We start from the raw sequence: 20,892 nt of genomic DNA, 5'->3' as shown, positions 1-20,892 counted from the left end.
TCAATTTTTGAGAAAGGATACCAACCTACGATGGCAAGGTTCATAGTGATAGAGCATGCCCCCGGCAAAGAGTGCAACAAATATGACTGGCATGGACATGCGTCAAGGGATTTATCCATGTCGTACGACTTGGATGAAGGGATGCGTCTCATCCTCAAAGTCGCTCACATGGCCAAAAAATACTTTGTGGTCTAGGATGGGAACCATTGGTTGAAGGCATGGAGGCACTGGATGGCGGAAGAAGACATCTATCCCAACAGAACATGCTCCAAGAGTGGATTGTGTCCTTGTTGATTTTGTTGCATCGGAGCAAGAAGAATTTCTATTGGTTTTGGGCATCATCAACAAGTAAGTCTCACATGCTAAAGCTAGTTGTATGAGTTGTTGTTTTTTGAGGGTTAATATTGCTCAAACAACAAGTTTTCCTCAGGATCACAAAAATCTATGTGCCGCACACGACAGCACGTGAGATCTTAATGATGCAAAAAATAGGATGTGCCAAGCCAAAGTCTCTCTTGCCTAAGTTCAATGAGCACGAAAGAGTGGCAGGCGAAAGAGCCTCAGGGGTATAGAGGCCCAAATATGTCAAAGTGGCTCAAGCTTCCAATGTCTCTCTTGGCCCAACTGGTTTAGAAGGCAAGAAGTGTGCATTGCTCAAATAATTTGTATGTTGGGTGTATGTGCCAATGCCTGTTAGCAACTATGCATGCATGAAGATTTTGATGCTATATCAAGATAAATGACCTGCCACGATCAAGCGACTTTAAGTATGGATTGGCTCCGGACCTCTACGACCAAAGCTATGCTACTGCACTCGGCCAGACATAGCAGTTCTTCACATGCAAGGGCCTTGAAATAGCCACTATTGCAAATCCAAAGAACGAGCCCGAATTCTTTCGAAAGTGCATATCGTACACACTAAATGGGGAAACAAGGATCAACTTGTGCCAAATACTCTGATATGTAAACAAATGCCTCTTGCATGATCCACCCTTTGGCCATACATGCCTCTGGTTGAGATCATAGCCACACAAAATCTTTGAGAGTATTTAAAAACCTCTCTAAGAAAAACATTCATTGTGCGTCCACTACTCCACATATAGCGATCTCCTCCACCACGTTGTGAACGGGATGGAAACACACACAACGCCTCTAGATTCACCCTACACACACTCTTGGGATGATACACACACACACACACACACACACTATGGGGCACCACTCAGCTTACACATCCCACATGGCCGAGACACACACCGATGGAGTGAGAGGAGAGAGACTATCCATTTACCCACTCAACACACACACACACACACACACACACAATATCAGCTCAAAGGAGGAATATTTTTTATGTTTAGATACAATTGAGCTTGGGCCAACACCAATGGGGAAAATAGCTCACACCATATGGATGACATAGATCAGATACAATCACAAATTTGAGTAGAGGCTTCGTTCACAAGAGAAACTTACACAGATAAAATAGAAGAAAAATAGTAACAAATTTGGAAAAATGGATAGCGCCATTGAGTCCGGAACGGACCAAAACCCTAGTCTGCAATATCAAAGTGCTCAAATCCGAGCTCGGATGAGTAGTTTATGGCCAAAACAGACTCCAAAAATTGCAAAAATTGAGTTGCGGTTATTCCTCCTCTTCTCTCCGTGTTTTTCTAGTTTTTTTCTCATGTATTTTAGTGTCCACACTTCACTTTATCCCTTGGGCACCTTTTGCCTTTTGATTGACCTCAAACAAACCCCGAACGTGCCAAAAAAAGGCCATGCAGTGCGTTTTTGTTACCCTTCTGCATTGATCCGTACACCTGGCACTCAACTTTTCCCAATAATGCATCCCACAATCACGTGAAGTGGCCCCTAAATATAGTCCTAATGATGACTTTTTTTCATAATTCATCACAATAAAACACCCCCGTTGTGTCCTCACTTGCCCATGTGCAGGTCTTGACCCCATACGACCTCCTGACGCCACTAGATGCCATCTGACGCACTTGCTTACCTCATGGCATCGGCCCGTTGATAGCTTCCTTGATAATTTTTACGCTCCACCAACACCTCATTATTATAGAAAAACACACTGACACTTGTGATAATGAAAATCGATGTACTATGTACACGTTATCCTACATGTACACATGTGGGCCCCATGGTTCTGGACAATGGGAAATTCTTTATCCAATGCACCATGTATGTGTATGTACATATGCGCAATCACTTCTTCCAAAAAACTCCTAACATAATTTGCCCATCCCCTAGCCTGCTAGATCATTCATGATCAGCAAAAAGAGATATGAGACTCGCCGCATCGCAAATCTCCTCATCCCTCATAGACATTACTTGTTCTACAGACAGCTCATCTTGCTCCACCATCATTAATCTAGCATGATATAATTTAAGATACAATCCATTTACCCTTGACTTATGTAGAATACCATCGAGGTTAGCTAGCTGATATGTACCATTTGGAAAACACTCAACTACCTTGAAAGGGCCTTCCCACTTAACTTGAAACTTCTTTTGGAATGTCTTATTGTAGTGAAAAACCAAGACATGTTTCTTGATATCCTTACTTTTGACCTTTTCATTTATCTTTGCTAAAGCCTTATCCTACATTTGCCCATAATGTTCCAATGCACTCATCATATCCAACTAAACCTCTTGTAATTGTAGGAGCCTCTCTTTAAATGCATCACTGGACTGCCCAAGAAACTTTTCTAACATCTTGACCGCAGGAGACTCTACTTACACAAGTAATAGTGCTTCTTTTCCATATACCAAATGAAATGGAGTAAACCCTATTCCTGTCTTCACCGAAGTACGGTAAGCCCATAATGCACTAGGAAATTCCATATCCCAATTCTTTCCTTGGTGCTTTTTCACTTTCGAAAGAATTTTTACCAAATCACCATTGAATCTTTCATTTAAGCCATTACATGGTGGGTAATAAGGAGTGGTATATTGGTGCCTAATCTTCATCTTTGCGCATAAAAGTCTCATAGTTTAGCTCTAAATCTAGGCCCCTTATCCAAAAGTAGCTCCAGTGGCACCCCAAACTTGCAACATATTTCATCGTACACAAATTTTGCCACATCCTTTGCAGTGATTTGTTTTACTGTTGTAGCCTTTGCCCATCTAGAGAGATAATCCACTGTAGAGAAAATATAGCTTTTGCCCCTACTTGTGATAGGTAACGGGCCTATTGCATCAATCCCCCACTTTTCAAACACATCAAACACAATAATGGTTTTTTGTAGCTCTGGCTTCAACACTCTCTTCTCAAATGCTTGACATCTATTGCAAGAACTACACCAATGGTGACCATCCTTGTGCAAACTCCGCCATACATACCCCTCTTGCAAGATCTTATGCAATCTTTAGAGAAAAATGTCTTCCACATGTGCCTTCATGATTCTCTTCCAACACTCTATAATGCTCCTCCTACCAAGGTACACGTCTCAACACAAGATCACGCCCTTTCATGTACAAGACATCACCAATCAATTTGTACTTGGATGCTCTATGCACAAAACCATACTTCTTAGACTTCTGAGTGTCCCTCCGAATGATTTCTATTAGCAAAAACTCCTGCCATGATAAAGAGGTAAATTAGTCCTTAATACAAATAGCTCCCCAATCATGCTTTGAGCTGCTTCATGTGCCTCTCCATTTAGCGCAAGTTCAATGTGTATGATGCTCCATGCTTCAAACTTTTTTAACAGGCCTTTATTTATTTGAAACACATTTCCTTCAATGAGGTGTTTTTTCTCTTCCACACACCCAACACTTGCTTCAAAATTAGCAAGGCATCACCTTTTATGCTCAACATTCTAATCCCATGCTTCAAATCCAGCTTCCAAAGTAGCATATTCAGCTTCATTGTTACTATGAGCATCCAATTTGAACCCTCTCTTGCATACTAGCTTCCCCTCTATATCGTAAAGTGCCCTGAAGCCACATCATGGCTCTTCCTGTACGAGCCATCAAAGAACAACACATGTGCATTTCTGATCTATGGAACTTCTTCAACTACCCGTTTCACCACCTCTTCCTTAACAAGAAGGGGATTCTCTTTGTAAGTCAACAAATTAGCTAGGGTAGCTTTTGTACTGTCTTCCACTAAAAAAGAAAACTCAAACTCTTGCAACTCAATTACCCAGTTCTTGACCACATTTGACATGTTAGTGCCATTATTAGCTGTGGAAAAAAGGTGTAACACGCGAAGAAAACAAAAGGTTATGGTAGCAAGTAATAACGAAATCGTCGGCAAGTAAATATTACATTGGCTATCACTAGCTCTACTTCCAACAATTTTCTTTCTGCTACCAACTTCACTCGGCTTGCACAATACACTGGCCTCATATAATGGCTGCCCTTCCCCTTTTGCAATAGCATGGCTCCAATGGAATCATTCCCTACTGATGGATTTACATAGAATACTTGCTCCCAATCAGGAGTCTGCATGGCTGACAGGCCCCTTAACACCTCTTTCACCTCTTGAAACACTTCTTCACACTTGTCATCCCATTGCAATGGATCATGCTTTGCCACTTGTTGTAATGGATAAAGGAGCTATGAAGACAATGGAATAAATCGCGCCATGTACTTCACTTGTATATAAAGGTTGCCAATTGCTTTATACTCTTAGGTGACGGAAGAAGAATAATAGACTTAACCTTCTCTGGATCAGCCTCAATGCCATTTTCTCACACCATATGGCCCAATAACTTCACCCTTGGTTGTGATAGATGACATTTCCTTGGATTTAGTTGTCCTCCACATTCATCATATCGAGACAATACCATCAGCAGCTTCTCATGGTGTTCAGCCCTGCTGTTGTAGACACAAAAGTCGTTCATAAAATCTTTAACACAACTACCAATGAATGGTGACCATACCCAATTTTCTCTCTCTTGATAAAAGGATGGTCCATTTGTTAACCCAAATGGAAATACCGTGTAGCAATAACAACCACATGGCATGATGAAAGTTGTTTATTTGATCTTTAAGAGAAATATTCAATTGAAAATAGCTTGAAAAACCATCACACACATTGTACCTCTCATAACCTGCCACTGAATCCAAGATTTGATTGATGAATGGAAGAGGATATGGCTTCTTCTTAGTGGCTGCATTCAAGATTTTAAAATCTAAAAAAATCCTCCACTTTCCATCCTTCTTTGGGCTGACTACTCTCGCAAGGCTTCCATCTGCTCTTGACCCATCCTTCTTAGCCTTTGCCGCACTCGATTAGCACCTTCCTTCAGCTCTATATGTATCTCTTCTCCTTTGAACCCTCTAATATCTTCATATGAAGTAATGAACAAATCAGGAAAACTAGCCAACATGTGCAAATATATCTCCTTCTCCATAGCTGAGAGGTCTCCACTAATCATTTGTGTCATCAATTCCTTCTTTTTTGACAATTCAACCTTGGTTTGCATCAGCCCTTCAATCACTTCTTAAGGCCCTTCACTTTCATCTTCAATCTCATTTGAAAATGCGACTAAGCCAAACTCATGGATTTCTTTGTCCATCAACAGAAATGCAACATCAACATCCTCATCACTGCTAGTAGTACTATCACTGTCCTCTTCAGACATTGTGGAATAGTCTTCATCCCTAGACTCATCCTCATCTTCATAAAGTTCCTCCAATAGTTTCCTTGTGTCAATATTATATAGCTTCTTGGACACATATCTTTCTGTAGAGGCTAATCGTACCACATCTCCAATCTTAAACAGCTCCCACTGCACATAACCATGGTCTACCCAATATAATAGGATATGATCCCAACCCAGCTAGAATTACATGAAAATCAACCACCACCTTTGCATCATACACCTCCACTTCTAAGCTCTTTGCAACACCCAAACATTTTACTTTCTGATGGTTTTCCAATCTGATCCAAAAGCCTGACACCCCAGTCCCTGTAAGACCCATCTTCTTAACGTATGAGTGTGTTATGAGACATATTTGGGCTCTACCATCAACATAACCTTGTCCCAAATTTTTCTTTTGTGCCACACATCTACTATTGGCAAATATCTCGTAGCTCATCCATTGCCAAAACCTTCAATAAACCTCTCTCTAGTTCTCTCTCCATTGGTTTAACCATCTTCTTCCACTGTCGCTTTAGCTTAGGCACCATCTCTATAAGTTTCCCAAAAGTAACATCTGCTTTCATGCTTGTCAGATCCTCCTTCAAGTCATAGCTTAATTGCCCATCTCCTAGTGGAAAATTTGAAACATGAAACTTGCAAGGATGAGCCCTTCTTTTCCTCTTGGCCTTGACATCCTCGTCTTCATGTCTCTTTCCCTTCTTCTTACTAGGACATGCGCCACTTCTTCCTTCCTTATCTTGTGTGGTCCTCTTCCCAATAGGCATCACTAATGTATCCTCCAGCTTTCCTTCCTTCTCCAAAGTGACCACACTTATCACTTTTTTCTTTCCCTTTTCCTCATGGGTTAATCCAATGGTTCCTTCTTCTCCCTTAATTTCAATGCCATAATCATTTGACCTAGTTAGCACCTGTCTTGGAAATGGATACATGTCTCCCCCCATCCTTGGCCGAGGGGATTCACTCTATAGACAAAATGGGACACCACCCGTGAGCGAACAGCTTTGATAAAACCTCTATATACAACTCATATTACGGAATATGAACCCCCTTTCTATGCTTATGTGACAATCAATGAAGAAAACTATCATACCCCTATCTTACATATAAAAATTTAGGTCTCATGATCTAAATGAGTGAAACTAGTCAAAGAGTGTGTAGCATAGCGATTGGCAACGTACTAAGGAACCACTTTTGTTGATAACTAGATGTACCAACTATGTGCCCGATTAGCCTGCACTCTGGCTACTCATCCACCAATTGTGACCCATCCAATGTTGGTGTAAATCAACCCTTGATCTGCTCCAAATCAACCCTTATTTAGGACCAGCTTGATGCAACATTTGATGTGTGATCTGATAAAGAACGTCCCCTACATTCATCCGAGTTCTAGTGCAAATTGGTGACCAATCTTTTACAAGTAATCAGCCCGGGTCAGGTTCTGCCCCCCCCCCCCCCCCCCCCCCCCCAAAATATGGTACCCCCTCCCTCATTTTCAAGCTTGGGAGATAAATTATTGGGGGCCTGCCCCTAACTTATACCCTTATGTAACTTGTTTAAAAAAAACCCTCCCCTGCACTTACGTGGTGTTGTAAGGTTTCCATGGTGAATCCCCCGGGATCCTTGGTGGCTTATCACATTGCGGGCTGATGTGGGCCAACTCTCCACAATTATAACACGTGGGCGTTTGCCTCCAAACCCTACCATTGCTTTGTCCAACACCATTCTTGGGTTTTTCTTAATCCCCTCACCGATTTGCAAAACTTACCCGACCTTGATTGTTTTCGACATTACCTAGCATGGTTAGGCTGAGATTCTTCATTAAATCTACCACTTGCTCATGTCTTGCCTTAGCCCATCATCTTGCACTGCTGTAGCGTCCACTACTGGCATAACCTGAGGAGTAACAGAAACCATTGGTTCATGATGAACCCCTAGCATGCAATCTTGCAAAGAATCCATCGACTGAAACTCGGGCCTCTTGGGCAAAGACTCTACTCCTAGCTAACTCATTCTTCTCAGCTTCCACTCTTTGTTCCTCACTACATCTAGTGCATCTTCATATGTCCTAGGCTTCTTTAGCTCCACTCTCCAATGTATATTCTCCCAAAGACCAACCAAGAATCTGTCCTTCTTCATCATGTCGGGTGGGGGTACCTGTGGAAGGCTTTTGGGAAAAGATGGAGGTTGCCTACATTAGCAACCAGATTCATGATTCGACGCAGAAGTTACGTCTTCTCCAGATTTGTTTGAAGAGTGATGCATGAGTTTGGTCCAAATCATTTGAAGAGGAGTTGCGTGCAGCTCATTCATCTGTGAGATTAAGTTGGAACAAACTATGGCATGGATTGGAAGTGGAGTTTGTGAAGACAGAAGATCCTGACAAACTTCAATCGAAACTTGGGTAGCCATGTCTTTCTCTTATCCTTCCATGAAATTCCGGATAAGAGAAAGACATGGCTACCCAAGTTTCGATGCTTTGAGAACCCCTTCTAACACAGGTGCATGAACCCAAAACTTTTTAATGACTCAATCTGCAGAAACTTCAATGGTGCTCAAGCTTTAGAAAAGGATGCACTCATGCACACCAAGTGAGTTTTCATGGTTAATCATCGAAATTACAACATGCAAAGGGGATTCCAGTATCTCTCTTAATCTTCTTGGCCCAAACATAAAGAGTATGCGCTATTGGTAAAAAATCTTCCTGTCCACATGAACATTTATCTGGATTCTTTGTGCAAAATGAAAAGGAGTGAACCGAGGTTCGTCATGATTATCCATTAAAGGCCAACCATGCAACTCCCTAGAAAGCACACTTGACTAATTACCCTCTGATTTTTCCAGAATTTTGGTAGCATAACATCATAAATGGCTTAAAAGACAAAAAAAAATAGCGATCACAACTTGGAGAAATTTTGGCAAAGTTTTCCCAAAATTAGAGCAGTAAATATAGATTGTATATGTATGCATGACCTGCCAACAATGATACCCAAGCATCAAGTAGGAATCACGATTCACTAGTACATAGCCTATAACGAGGTCATGAAAAGGGTGCTCCAGTCCCTTGTATCACCGAAAGGATCTCACACTTGAGAATCCCCCAGCTCAATAAAACCTCACCATGACCCTCTCACAAAGGTTTATGAAAATACCGTATAGTCAAGTCTCAAAAATGACTATCTTCTAGACCAAGTCTCAAAAATGGATGGGACAACCAAATAAAACCAAGTATGGCTCCACAAAGGCTTACAATGGCAGTATCCACAAGTTAGATACAATACCAGACAGTGCGCTCAAGCACGTGCCAAATAATGCATACCCACGGAAATTGCAAGTGACTTTCACTTGCCAGTATACCACTCTACTCCAGCTACCTATAGTTGTGTGAATCACATGTACCTATACCTGTAACCTGTAACCTGTAACTTGTAATTTGTAATCTGCAACCTGTAATCCTGAAGCTGAAGGTACTCGAAGAAGATCCTATGTGGGGGCGCCAAAAGAATGTGAGTGGGATGGAAACACACACAAAACCTCTATATTCACCCGACATACACTCTTGGGATGATACACACACACACACACACACACACTATGGGATTCCACTCGGCTTACACAACCCATCTGGCCGAGACAGGGAACACACCGATGGAGTGAGAGGAGAGAGACTATCCATTTGCCCACTCAACACACACACGCGCGCGCGCACACACACACACACACACACACACACACAAAATATCATCTCAAAGGAGGAATATTTATGATGTTTAGATACAATTGAGCTTGGGCCAACACGAATGGGGCAAATAGATCACACCATATGGATAAAATATATCAGATACAATCACAAATTTGAGCAGAGAATTCACTCACAAGAGAAACTTACACATTCAAAAAATCAAGAAAACAGTGAGAAATTTGAAAAAATGGACAACGCCATTTTGTCTGGAATGGCCCAAAACTTTAGTCTACAATATCAAAGTGCTCAAATCCGAGCTCGGATGAATAGTTTATGCCTAAAACAAGCTCCAAAAATAGCAAAAATTGAGTTGCGGCTGTTCCTCCTCTTCTCTCCACGTTTTTCTGACTTTTTCTCAAGTTTTTTAGCGTCCACACTTCACTTTATCCTTTGGGCACCTTTGGCCTTTTGATTGACCTGAAACAGACCAAACAGGCCAAAAAATGGACACGTAGTGCGTTTTTGTTACCTTCTGCATCCATCCGCACACTTGGCACTCAACTTTTCCCAATAATGCATCCTTCAATCACGTGAAGTGGACCTCAATATAGTCCTCATGATGATCTTTTTGCATAATTCATTCACAAGAAAACACCCCCGTTTTGTCCTCACTTACCCACGTGCAAGTCTTGACCCCATACGACCTCTTGACGCCACTGGATGCCATCTGACGCACCTGCTTACCTCATGGTGTCGGCCAATTGATAGCTTTCTCGAGAAGTTTTACGCTCCACCAACTCCTCATTATTATAGAAAACACACTGACACTGTGATAATGAAAATTGATGTACTATGTACACGTTGTTCTACACCTGTACACATGTGGGACCCACGTAACCACCTGGCTCTAGACAATGGTCAATTCTTTATTTAATGCACCATGCATGTGTATGTACATATGTGCAATCACTTCTTCCAAAAAAATCCTAACAACGTGAATAAAGAGGTGAATTTGACTAAGAAGGACCGATCGAGGAAATGTATCCTCAATGGCACACATAGTTTCTGTTGCAAGTGTTTGGGCAGCAGGGATAACATCTATTCAATTTCCTTGGAGCTCACAAATCTGCAAGAAAACACACAAGGATACACTAAGTTCTACTTGAGATTATTGTGTACATAAAAAAAATGTAGTTGAGTGGAGTCTTGTGGTGTACCTTACTAGCTCTCCAAGTTTGAAAATAGCATCCCTGACTTTCTTGTCCTGACATATACACGTACTCACCGGCAGATTGAACTACAATGTAAATTAGGGGAAGGGAAAGTGAGAGAAAATCATACACACAAACTATAGATAGAATAGGGAGAGAGAAATTACCTACAGCATCTTATGCCAATCATGGGACTTCAACCCATAGAATTAAATGCTTTCACCCTTCTATACTTTTGTAAAATCTTCCTTTAGCGACCTCATGTATCCTGTTGGTGTGCAAATAGAAGCAATGGTACCCTTCACTTTTTCTAATTCTTCTTTGGCTGGCATCCATAGAGGCAACACAATCATTTTGTGGAGGCTTTCAAGGGAAAAGTTAAAGAGTTTAAAGTGTGTGCACAAAGCAAGCGGGTGTAAGAGGTCCTCATACAACATGCTTTCCATCATGCAGACTTAAGGTTGCAAACATCTCCTCCAAGTTTTTCACGGCATCGACCCAACTGTAAGTTATTTTGAGCATCTCACTTAGTGCATGATTATATTCGAAGGTTAAGTGGTGGATATCATCTTTGGTATGTTTCAGATATTTATCCATAGAATAGGATGGACTGGCAACCAGTTGAGAGCATAGTTGGGAATTTTAATGCTTTCCATGCATTTATTGGTGAGCAAATGTACCGAGGAGCACAACACAAGGAACTTGCAGATAATGAAATATTATTTTATGATATGTCATGTTTGGAACCAAGAACTTCGTTTGGTTGGGGTCGTGTAATCCTTTGCCACTTCCATTCTTGACAGCAAGGATTGCACTACAGAGGTACTTCACATTAGCGACGCTCGCAGTGCGACGCTCAAAAGTGAAAATTCACGATGTCGCTATCAACATCGCTATGGACGTCGCTATCAGCGATGCTAGTTCATTTGTAACATAGCGACGCTCATAGCGACGACCATAGTGACACCGACATGGGTAAAAAATAAACCAAGAGCACCCGAAAACTCAGATCTCGGATCTGAGTTTTCCGCGCTCAAGCAAAGAGGTAACTCGCGCTCTCCCTCTCTCTCTCTCTTTCTTCTCCACACACACACACACACACACACACAAGGAGAGGAAGGAGAGCCAGGTATGCTCCTTCCCTCTCTTCTCTCTCTCATGTTTCCTTCCCTTCTTTCTCTCTCTCTCGCTCTCTTTCACACACACATTGTGTTTTTGAGAGAGATAGATAGAGAGAGAGAGAGAGAGAGAGAGAGAGAGAGAGAGAGAGAGAGAGAGAGAGCACATGCATAAACCAAAAAAAAAACACACACACATGCATAAACAAAGAATGCATACACACACACATTGAGAGAGAGAGAGAGAGAGAGAGAGAGAGAGAGAGGGAAAGAAAGATATAAAACAAAGAGAGAGAGAGAGAGAGAGAGAGAGAGAGGAGAAAACAAAGAGAGAGAGAGAGAGAGAGAGAGAGAGAGAGAGAAGGAATAAAAAACCAAAGAGAGAGAGAGAGGGGGGGGGGAGAAAACGAAAGGGAGAGGTAAGGGGAGAAATCAAAGAGAGAAAGAGATTAGGTTAAATTTTAAATTAGATTAGGTTAGATTACATTTAGATTTATATTTATGTTGAGTTTAAAATTAGGTTAGATTTAGATTTACGTTAGATTAGATTAGATTTAGGTTTATTTTGAGTTTAAGATTAGGTTAGATTTAGATTTACGTTAGATTAGATTTAGATTTATTTAGGTTAGATTAGATTAGATTTATATTTATTTTGAGTTAGATTTATGTTAGATTAGATTTACGTTAGATTAGATTTAGGTTTATTTAGGTTAGATTAGATTAGATTTAGGTTTATTTAGGTTAGATTAGATTAGATTTAGGTTTATTTTGAGTTTAAGATTAAATTAGATCTAGATTTATGTTCGATGGATTAGCTTTTTGTAGATTTAGGTTAGATTTTAGTGCATGTCAATGAAGGTGCGCTTTGCCCAAAGAGCAAACACTAGTTACACAACAATATGTATATTCCCATCAGAATCTGACACCTATTATTAACTCACACACTAACCATATACAATCAGCCGCAAATCATCACATGTTCAATTAGGTTAGATTTAAGATTAGATTTTGGATTGAGGTTTTATATTAGAGTCTATATTCGAGATTACGATAAAAAAATTAGAGTTTGACGAACAGTGATCCCTCTCGTCCTTTCTACGGATGCGACCTTAAGCTGAAAAGCTTTCAACGGCATGATACTCAGATTGGAGGCCAACATGTAATGTGTTAAGTAATCCCTCGAACAAAGATCTACTGTGAAAAGATGTTAAGATGTCGTGAAATGCTACAGCTAGTAGAGAAGAGGCAATGGGATTTTGTCCACTACATGCACTATCATGTAGATGTGGGTGTGTAGATTTCTTGTACCCACAAATATAAGCATTGACCAATAAAGACGAGATTATAACCCGGTGGTTCTGATCTCCGTGCACCTCTAGACCGAGGTGTGCGGGGATTGGACATGACTAGAGAATGTGAGGTGGTTTATATTGTGAACAAAGAGAAAGAGAGAGAGCGAGAGAGAGAGAGAGAGAGATAAAAGACAGAGAATTCCAATAGAAGATTAAATTTGTTTTCCAGGTTATAAGGTTTTTACCCTCATTATGAGTAGTGACAAGGATGTGGGGCCGTCCAACCAAAACACCTATCTCTCAACGAGGATCTTATGTCCTTGTAATCAATGCAAGCATGCTATGCGACGTACAAGACGCGTTTCTTTGCATCACGTTCACGAATTTGGCGAGTTCGATCCATCTATTATAGATCGAGTTGTTTCCAATTATAAATCGTCGGACTCTGACGCTGGCCAACAGGTAGCAATCTTGCAACCCAATAGATGTGTTCGTAGGCGCTTTGGTCAAGCAGCATATGTGAGGCCACAAGATGTAGCCTTTGACAGCTCGGGGGATGATCATGCAGACCACATTCCCAATGAGATAATGTTTGAGCCTGAGATCGATTAAATGATCGAGACAATCATGGATTCAGAAAGGCTTATCTATGATGATATGAAAAGTGAAGCCGATACGCCATTGTATGATGGAGCATGTGTGTCTAGATTGAAGGCGCTCCTGGTTCTTCTCAACATGCAGACAAAGTTTGGATGGAGTGACCCTAACATCACAGTGCTTTTCAGGTGATCTATTACAATGTGTTTACTTTAATAAAAAACTCTAGATGTATAATCATCTGATAGATTTTTACACAATTGTACCATATTTTTTTCGTTGTGTAGATTGCTCAAAGAGCACATACTGCCAGCTGATAATGTGATGCCAGATTCCAGAGAGGAAGCAAGAAAGATCTTGCAAAACTTGGGGATGGATTACAATTCGATCCACGCTTGTCCTAACGACTGCATTCCTTTCAGAGGGGAATACATAGATATGGAGAAGTGTCCGAAATGTGATTCCAAGAGATATCGAGTAGATCTCCACGGAACAAAAATTCCACAAAAGTTTTTGTGACATTTTCCTCTACTTCCTCTTATCAAGCATTTCTTCAAATGTAAGCCCATGGCCGCCCTAGCATCATGGCATGAGGAGAATGAATCTTCGGATGGTGTGCTACGGATTCCTGTAGATTGCGCAGCCTAGAAACATATAGATGAAACATGGTCGGATTTTTCCAGGGAAGCTCAAAATTTGCCCCTAGGCCTGGCTATGGATGGCGTAAATCCATTTGGTCAAAGATCAACATCTTACAGTGTATGGCCCGTTTTCATCGTCAACTACAGCATTTCCCTATGGTTGACTACAAAGAACGGGCACCTATGGCTAAGCTTGATTGTGCCGGGGCGGTATAAAGTGAAGAATATGGATGTGTATCTTTGTCCACTATTGAAAGAGCTACAACAATTGTGGATTGGCATAGAAGTGGTGGATATGAGACGACACACAGGTCGACGGAATTCTTTGATCAGAGGCATTCTAATGTGGACTATGCATGACTATCCCAGACTAACAAAATGCTCAGGTGATTTACACTTAAACTCAAACACTGTAAATCTTGGTTTTTCTCAAGCTTATCTACTATCATGTGTATACATGCAAAGCTTTAAACAAGAGGATACAGAGCATGTGTCACATGTGGACCTAGACTGAATGCACATCGGGCACCCTCATTGAAGAAGAAAATCTACGAAGGTCATCAAGTGTATCTTCCAAAGAATCATGTGTTACGTGATGGCTTTTTGGGAAGAGAGCCACCAAGGATGTCTGCACAAGCATGGTTAGAGCAGAAAAGGATGTGTGATGACGGTTTGCTCCCAGGGATGGAGAGACTCTCTCTATGGTACGAGTTACCATATTGGCCCCGACTCATGATCAATCACTTGCTCGATCCAATGCACATATTCAAGAATGTGGGTCATCTGCTATGGGACCATCTGACCGGCAAGAAAGATACTTTGGGAGCCAAGGTTGACCTTAGAAATGTGGATCATATGGAGCAATATTGGCCGCCGCAGACAGCATTCGATGGATTGATAAAACTCCCTAAAGCGCCATGGATTTTCAATGGAGCCCAAGAACGCAAAGTAAAAGAGACCATTCTATCTGTGCGGACCCCCACTGGCGTAATGCACTCGCTCCGAACGTGTTTTACTAAAGAAGGAAAGCTTACCGGTTTGAAATCACACGGCTAGCATAAAATGTGTTAGGTATGTTCATAGTGGAATATATCATAGTGGTAATTGTGTCACAAATTTGTGTGTGGACTTTAATATCATTGATGCACGTGTTTTGCAGTTTATCTTACCGGTGGCCATTGAGGGATGTTTGTCTCTTGACGTCCGTAACACAATCTACAAACTTGCGAACTTGGTGCAATGGATCTCACAAAAGGAGATCAATGTAGACTCCATACCATTCCCTAAACTAAACGCTGTGGAGGTTGTGTGCATGTTTGAGAAACACTTTCCTACTACCATGCTAACCATTCAGGTGTATCTTCTTGTTCACATAGTTGATGAGGTGGAAATAGCTGGCACAGTACATTCCAGATGGATGTTCTTTTTAGAACGTTTCATGAAAACGCTCAAGGGATATCGGCGTCAGAAGGCACATCCGGAGGATAGCATGTCTATATGCGTCATTTTGTCATTGTATTTAATGGTCTTTGCATCCACTCCAGGTACGTATGCTCTAGTTACGTTCTCACAAGCAGGGACGACAAGCACTGCGCTCCGAGTGCGATGGAGACTGAAGCTGCAATCGCGAAGGTCTGCTCAATATAGATGTTGCTCGTCTCACCGCTAGATCGAGTTGACTGGGTGAAAGAGACACTAAGAAGCACTACTACTGCTTATCAGCGTCTCTTTCACCTGATCAATTAGATTTAGTGGTGGGGCAAGCAACTTCTATGAGCAGACCTTTGCGATGCAGCTTCAGTCTCCATCCCACCCAGAGCGTAGTGCTTTTACAAATTCACAAAAATTCAATGAAATCTCTGTGCACAGGAATTCGTCCCCATTTATGAGTCCTCACTCTCTCTTTCTATTTCTCTCTCTCTCTCTCTCTCTCTCTCTCTCTCTCTCTCTCTCTCTCTCTCTCTCTCTCTCTCTCTCTCTCTCTCTCTCTCTCTCTCTCTCTCTCTCTCTCTCTCTCTCTCTACTTGTACATGTTTTCTTCTCCATTCATTCAATATTAAGATTAAATGTTCGTGTGTTTAATGCAGGTATGGATGATGATGAGTTTCTTTCTTCTTTGTCACCCGAGCAGAGACAATGGTACATGGAGCGTCATCACTCTGGAGCACCATCACGCGTTCCTACTCCCTTAGCGTCTCCCTCTATTTTGGAGCATTCAGCACGCTCCAAAGCTTCGGTGTCAATGAGACAATCTTCACACTCGTCTAGGCACTAGCGCTCTAGTGGTGGCGATGGAAATTGTTGTGGGGATGCCGCCGCCGATGCCTCAACACCGCCTTGTGTTCGACAAGGCTCTTTACCCTCCCCTTCTTTGCCCGCCCCCCACCAGCCACGGCATTGCTATCTACACCAGGTTTTGCGCGATTGACGGTCGTTCCTAGCAGCCACACACCACTAGCTACTCCTCCATGAGTCACTCCAGTCGACACTCCTCGCTTTGGGGCCCAGACTCCATTGGAGACACCTAACATCCATACCTGACGTCGTTCCTAGCACCCACACACCACTAGCTACTCCTCCAGGAGTCACTCTAGTTGACACTCCTTGCTTCGGGGCCCAGACTCCAGTGGAGACACTAACGTCCATACCCCCATCGACACGCCGCTAGAGACCCCTGTCGGGACGCCCAGGTTCACGCGTCACGGGCGAGAGGGCTTGCCTTACTCCGTCGACTTCAGCGGCGGCATCATCTTGGATGATGAAGGCAAGAAGGTGATCTCGCGCATCCGCAGTCTTTGCTCTCAGGTGTTTAGACACTACATACTAAACACCTGGACTGAAGTACCAAGTGATTTAAAAGACGGAGTCATCAGCATGTTGCATGACGAATTTCCCGTTTCAACATGAGATGACCGCTTCAATGCAGACCTGATGAAGGTTCGAATGCGCGAATACTGCAAGCACAAGCATTTTGAAGTGCAAAAATCAATAAAGCATGGGTGGAACAGACCGGATTGGCTGGCCAAAGAAGATTGGAAGAATGCAAAGAAAGCAACGCGCGAGAATCCCGACAAGTGAAAGCAACAAAAGGAGGCAGCTAGAGCGTGAGTAGAGATAGGGAGCTCGCACCACTTAGGGAGCGGTGGGTGGACATCATTTGAGACCGATTTTGTAAGTTTTTTTGCATTGCTCTTTAGGTTTGATATTTTAGGGTTTAGGGGCTTTTAAATTCTAACATAATGGATTCTTTGTATGTTTTGACAGTGGTCGATGACAGGGCGTGACCCCACACCGTACGAGCGCGAGTACACAGGCCGGAAGGGCTTAAACGCCCTAATGGACATTCTGAGTTCTCGCGGCGGCATGGTTAGTATTAGGGTTTACTCTTTTCTATTTGTTGTATTGTTTTATAAATTATATGTTTATACTTACAGAAAGCTGTCTTATATTTTTTTTTGTAGAATCCGACAAATACGCCGCTTGGACGCGATGAGATGTCTGATTAGACGACGTCAGTCTAGCTGTAGCTAGATAGCATTAGTTTCCTTTTGTCATAGCATATGTATCATGAGATGACATTTATACGTTTTTTTGTAACTATTGAAAAACCATGTATATTTTTTCAATAATGACAATGGTGTTGTAACTATTACATTTGCAAAGTTTAACAATCAAGTGATTTTGCCTATGATGTGTACAATTGTCTTTGATTTACTTTCATCAATTTACTTTTGTCAGTTTTGTAGTTTTGTATCTTTATTCTGCAAACAATACTATGGATGATGGAGTTAATGGTTATATTGTCTTGTGGGTGACTACTTTGGGTCTATATCTAAGCTTACGCTTTCTTTCAAAGGTGAATTTGGGCTTATCTTGGATTCATTTACGATTACTCAATTATTGAAACATTCAATATGGTTGATGGGTGGCAGGGCATTCAACCAAAGAAAATTTCTCTCGGGCGTCGCTATGACCATCGCTATATAAGCCTCTGCAGCGTCGCTATAAATGTCGCTATAGGTGGCCTGTAAACGTCACTATAGGTGGCCTGTAAACGTCTCTATGATCGTTTCTATAGGGGTCTCCATATAGCGACGGCTATAGTAATGCATATAGCGACGATTATAGCGATGGTCTTAGCAACATCAGGGAGTATTAAAGCCCAATGTATTTCCGTCGCTAACAGTGTCACAAGTGCACACAACCTCTTGTAGTGTTGGTCTTTGCAGCTTTGCAAACTAGTGAAAGCTTTAGAAATAGGGTGTTTTAGGATATACAAAAGTTCCTCAAGTATTCAAGTGCAACAAAAATAGTTCGGCTCAAACTATTTATGCCTCTTGAAGTGTTTTTAGATTTCTTCTTTGATGAGAAAATAAGAACTACCGCAACAATGTTCATTTGCAAGTTTGAGAGCTGTTTGAACTTTTTAGATGATAATTAGGATAGGAAACAATCACAGGGCAAAATTTGTATTTTGCAAAAGAAGTCCATAATTTGCAAGTTTATTATAAGCTCTCAAAATTTCATAGTGTTGTTTTACTATTTTAGATATCATCTTCTAAGTGGGAAGCTTATTCCACTCGACCAAGATACAGATTCTAGCCCTAAGAACAAACCTTTATCAATGGAGCTCTACTTTCGAGACAGCCTACTTACTGTGATGGAGACAATGTCAAGCACAACTCTTGCACAGCTCAAGGTAGATCCTACATGTGAAGAACTTCCACTTTTGCCGGAATTGTATGCATCCAATCTCAACAATAGAAAGGTGCTTACTAAATGAATGAATTTTGATTCTCTTTGATACATTGAGACATAGAATCTAACTCTTTCTTCTTCTCAAATTCCAAGGCACAAGGAGAAAACAACATTGCGCAAGGAGTTCCTCTCAAATACACTTCACTTTATTGCTTCCACCGGATGCTAGGTCACATACGTTGTGCACACAATGAGCTTTGATGCCATGCAAACCATCATGTACTCTTAAAAATGACTAATACAGAGACATTTTGTGCCACTCAAACAATAAATGTACACTTTTCATTGTCTCAAAACTTTACAAATTGTGTTGTTTCTGTCAAGATGTGTACAAACAGAGGTAGTTATTGCTCCCTTCCCCTGCTACTGCTCCCCTGCCCTCTCCCCCGCTTGGTGCCACTGGTCCCCTGCCCTCCCCCCCGGTTGCTGCCATTGCTCCCCTGCCCTCTTCCTTGATTGCTGCTTCTTCTCCCTCGGGGAGGGCATCCTTTTGCGTCGTTCAAAATCATGGGCCTCTTCCATGGATTCCCATGCATCTTGCACCTGTGAAGATTCCCTCTGTTCTTGCTCTTTTCGCTGACGTGTAACCCATTCCTCTACTTCTGCAACGTTCGCATAATATTGATTGTTTGATTGCTTCTTGCATATTTCAAACCTCGTCTTGAGTCTGCTAGTAGAACGATGTTGTTTTGCCAATGCGAGCATGTTTGAACTCCTCAGCTCTCGCACTTTTCTCTCTTGAACGTCTGTTTATCGAGATTATAATATGTTGGATGTCCATTACAAAAAAAATTCCACATCCTTGGGGGTGTATTTATGTAATAGAAGTTCTTGTAGAAGCGTGATAATAAGAAAGTAAGTAAAGATGCTTCTTCTTTCAATACAAACGTTGCAGCAAACAAACAGTGAAACAACACGATTACTTACGTTTGGTACATCCAAAATTTGACTGAGTAGCAACAAGGCATTCAAACACGTTTGTCAGCCACAGCTATAGTCATCAACCTGTGTGGACATGCTGACCCGTTGGTGTCGCTGATTGGTAGTCCCTAGATCAGGTTCTATCTAAGCATGCTCTACACAACATACAAATTTTTTTGCGGTACTACATACGTAACCACTTGAGTCAGTAACACATTACAAAGAGATACTACTACCAAATGTATCCAGATGTGCCTTACGTTTTTACACGCCCATGAAACCCCCTGCTTTGCCAGGAGTTTGCATAGTAGACAACCTTATCTTCAAGGTCAAATAACAACAGACTCCAATGATCATTACACCAAAACCATCAAGGATGAGGAGAAAGAATATCCTAAACCCAACATGGTTTTTACAAGGCAAGAAGAAACTCACAGTTGATTGTATGCAGTGACCAGAAAACGCGCTAGATCCCAATTGACTCTGACACGGGGTTTATTTGCATGAGTAAAGTCCAACATTATGTTAAACGGGTGCAGGTCACTGTGTACTATCCCGATCGAGTGGCAGTCGCAATGTCATCGATTAAGGCGTAACAAATGGCTGGCATCTGCTCGATCACTCCTTTGGTCAATGTCGTCTTTATCTCTTGTACAGGCAGATTTGCTGCAGCCAATAACCTCCAGCCGTGTTGTAGCCTGTGCATGTGGCGTCTGAACAATCCGTGGACAAATGGCAAGCGGCACATCATGTCCCTCACAGTACCCCCATTGTAGTATCAAAATATTGTGATCCAAGCTTCGATAGTGAAGCCAATGCATCTTACAATGGAGGGGTGAAGTGTTTGCATTCCTTGCTCTGTCTGGAAGCTGTCAAATTTTTCTCACTCCCTCCCTTGTAGAATTTTCCCGCATATGTAATGTGTTCTGCAAAAAAAAGAGATGCCTTTGATGGTGTACAATGTGCACAAACCAAAGGAGCCTGCTCCAACCCTCGTACCTTCTACCAAGGCCTCGTGTGAGGGATGCCGACAAGA

The 20,892-nt window shown here is 41.8% G+C and overlaps 1 pseudogene; it reads left to right on the top strand.

Moving 5' to 3' along the window:
* Positions 1 to 17,683, top strand: part of LOC147454277 (uncharacterized) — an 83,338-nt pseudogene extending 65,655 nt beyond the window's left edge.
* The last annotated feature ends 3,209 nt before the right edge of the window (positions 17,684 to 20,892 follow it).

The sequence above is a fragment of the Adiantum capillus-veneris genome, chromosome 7, assembly GCF_014529385.1.
Source record: "Adiantum capillus-veneris isolate H3 chromosome 7, ASM1452938v2, whole genome shotgun sequence".
Lineage (NCBI taxonomy): Eukaryota > Viridiplantae > Streptophyta > Polypodiopsida > Polypodiales > Pteridaceae > Adiantum > Adiantum capillus-veneris.
This window is presented reverse-complemented; position numbering and strand designations above follow the sequence as displayed.